Source organism: Vanessa cardui, chromosome W, assembly GCF_905220365.1.
Source record: "Vanessa cardui chromosome W, ilVanCard2.1, whole genome shotgun sequence".
NCBI lineage: Eukaryota > Metazoa > Arthropoda > Insecta > Lepidoptera > Nymphalidae > Vanessa > Vanessa cardui.
Genome location: NC_061153.1, coordinates 421,564 through 425,111, shown reverse-complemented (window position 1 = coordinate 425,111; position 3,548 = coordinate 421,564). Strand labels below are relative to the sequence as shown.

At 39.7% G+C, this 3,548-nt stretch overlaps 1 pseudogene; it reads left to right on the top strand.

Moving 5' to 3' along the window:
• The first annotated feature begins 232 nt into the window (after nt 1-232).
• LOC124542780 lies at nt 233-2,404 on the top strand (annotated as a pseudogene).
• The last annotated feature ends 1,144 nt before the right edge of the window (nt 2,405-3,548 follow it).

Genomic DNA, 3,548 nt, shown 5'->3' with positions numbered 1-3,548 from the left:
TTTGCGGTCAGAAAGACCATCTCCGCTGACGGTGCAGAGGAGTGCGCGAGATGGCTGACTGCGAAGGATTCCTTACCAGCATCCGATGAGGAGGTGTCTTGAGCAGAGTCCGGGACTTTCTTGCGACCGCAAACGGTGAAGGTGGCTTCGCCAGTCGCCATTATGGCATCCAGCCCAACCTCAGCAACGGCAACGAATCGACTATAAGCCCTGCGGCGCAGTGGGCGAGGGCATGGTAAACGCGCTTAAGCAATTGAACACAGAAGGAGTTCACCCGACAGTCAGTAGCGTCGGAGTAGCGGTATCATCATACGCTAACAACCCGCCAGCTCGGTCCTCGGGGCTTGCCGCGGGTAGCGGACCGGGGGCCAAAACCAGAGGGGAAAGCGTGTCAATTCGAATGAACGAACGAACGAACCGCTATTGGACGCAATTGACAAATCCGTATTCTACACCAAGCCCGAGCGCCGGTGCATTCGTGAGCGACACGACAAGTTGAGCTGAGCGAAGATATCGAACTTTAACTATCAAAATAGAAATCCAAACAACGACGAAGACATCCTAGAAAAACAATTCAAAAGACAGTCCAAACATATCCAGACATTCGGCCTTTTGCCTGAATGGACGGAAGCTGCCTGGGAAGGTCATTATTTTCACAAAAATCTTGACACCGCGTTTTAGGAATTATGACTGACGGTACAGCGCCATCTAGCAAAATCAAACGGAAACTACTAAGAAATTTAAACCGCTGTGCTTTGGGTTTAATATCTTTTGAACGGAATATTCGATTTGAGTAATTCAAAAAGTAATTAGTGGGTGTTGAGACAGACTTGAATATAAAATAATTTATTAAGGTAAGGATGAATACAATATTGTGGTATTTTGTTTTTAATTTGATTTGATTGGTTGACGTGATGATGTGATTTATTTATTTATTTTATTTAATACTTTATTGCACACACAATGAAAGGACATACAAATAAAGAGAACAATTACAACAAAGAAAAGAAAATAAGAGCGTGCAAAGGCGGTCTTATTGCTAAAGCAATCTCTAACAGACAACCTTTGGTGAAAGGATTTGCAAAAGCAGAAACAGGATAGTGCAAAAAATAAAAATAAAATAATATTCATGATAAACGAAAATAATGACTTATAATATACATACTAATATAAAATATATATAACCTACATACGTTACATATAAATATATGTATATGTATATACTTACATACATAGATACATAAAAATAAATATAAATACACACATATAACATTTTTATATATAATACATATTCAATAAACGTACATACATTACTTATTGTACGGAAAGATAGTGAGTTTTCACACGACGTTTAAATATATAAATAGAATTAGACCGACGGATTTCCGGGGGAAGCATATTCCATAGCTTCACAGCTTTAACAGTAAAAGATTCACTGTAAAAGCGAGTATGAGCTGTTGGCATCTTTAAGCGATTGTCACTTCGTGACCGCAGATCAAAATGACAATCAGAGTCAGTGCCTAAAAAAGAGAAACGATGATTCTTTAGATTGACATAACTTTTTTATATATGAACCGATTGAAACAAAACAAAGACTAAATGTTAATTCCAGTAAAGTTTATAGGAAACCCACACACACGAAAAATGGTGACTTGCACCACCACCCTAGCCAGTTAGCTACCGTTGGCAAATCTTTGTTTCAGAGAGCCCACCATCTCTGCGATGCTGAACACCTAGAGGACGAGCTACGTCAGGTCAAGCTTGCACTCCACCAGAACAAGCTGCCCGTGCCTCGCCAGCATCGCAGAAGCCGTAGCAAGCCACCCACAGTTGAGCGACAACCTGCATTTCTACCATATGTGAAGGGAGTTACAGACAGGATTGGCAACATCTTGAAGCGAGCTTCAATTAGAACCGTTTACAAGCCTCATAAGAAAGTGAGCCAGTTCTTGAGACCTATCAAGAGTAATATTCCTTTACAAACTGCAGGAGTATATAAACTCGAATGTGAGTGTGGTTTATCTTACATAGGCCAAACAAAGAGAAGTATCGGTACCAGGGTCAAGGAACATATAGGAGATGTCAAAATAGGCGTTCTTCAAAGTCTGCAGTCTGTGAACATGCTCTGGATAAACCTAACCATTTTATCCGATTTGATAAACCACAGATCCTCGCTAAAGAACACAGATTCATTCCTAGAATGATACGCGAGGCTATTGAAATTCAAAAACATCCGAACTTCAATAGAGAAGATGGTTGGAGACTTTCTAACACCTGGGATCCACTTATTAAAAATTTAAAATCCCAAATCCAACAGACTGCAAGACCTAAAGATACAGTCAATGCCTTCTGCGTGCAACCGGAACGTTACTCAAGATACCAATTGAGAAATCGTTGGCGGTAGTTGCAAATAATATTTCTTTGTTCTTCAAATAGACAAATGCCACCTTAGTCTACCCGTGACCACGAACGCTGTAAAGTGCTCGAAACGTCGGGATGTTTAAAAAATAATTAATATACGCGATTCATCCGTAATAATTAGTTTTATTTAAATTGTAGATCTGTTTGCCAGTCGGCAAAGGCCTCCTCCAACCTTTTCCACTCATCCCTTTCTTCAGCCACTCTGTTCCACATGATTCCTGCCACTTGTCTGATGTCGTCGTCCCACCTTTTCTGCGGTCTACCTCTCTTCCTTTTGCCTTCTCTGGGGTACCACCGTGTCACTCTTTTGCTCCATTTGTCGTGTCCTCTTATCAAGTGGCCAGCCCATCTCCATTTAAGTCTTTTTACTTTGATTGTTATATCTGTAGTTTTTGTTTTCCTTCTTATCGCACAGTTTTTCAATCTGTCCGATTTTTTCACATTTAGCATACTCCTTTCCATTGCATATTGGCAAGTTGCTAGTTTTTGCAATATTTCCTGGTTTAAAGTCCATGATTGACAACCGTAAGTAAGAACAGGTAGTATGCAAGTGTCGAACAATTTACTTTTTATTTTTATAGGGAATGTTCTATCTTTCATAACTTCTTTCAGGCTCCAGTATCTCTTCCAGCCATTTGTTATTCTTCTCTCCACTTCTTTTAGCATAGGATCTTTTTGAGTAATAAGCTGTCCCAGATAAACGTACTCATTAGTATAGTCAATTTCCGTGTTCCCTAATTTTATAGTGTGCATGATTCCGTTTGTCATCACTTTAGTTTTTTCCGGATTCAGTGTCAATCCCACTCTCTCACTTGCTGTTGCAAGTTCTTCTAGCATTTTACTTAAGTCGTTTGAATTTTTCGCCAGTAGCACTAAATCGTCGGCGAATCTCAAATGCGACATCAATGCACCATCTATATTCAATCCTAGATGATTCCAATTAGGTAAGTCTTCTGAAGACTGATTCTAATACTGCGGAAAATTGTTTCGGAGACAGGGGATCTCCCTGTCTGACACCTTTTTCTACTCTGAAGGAAACACTTTTCTTTTCTAATTGAATTTTCGCTGTACTACGACTGTATATGTTTTTTATAAGTCGAATGTATTTATGTTCAACTCCTTGTTAT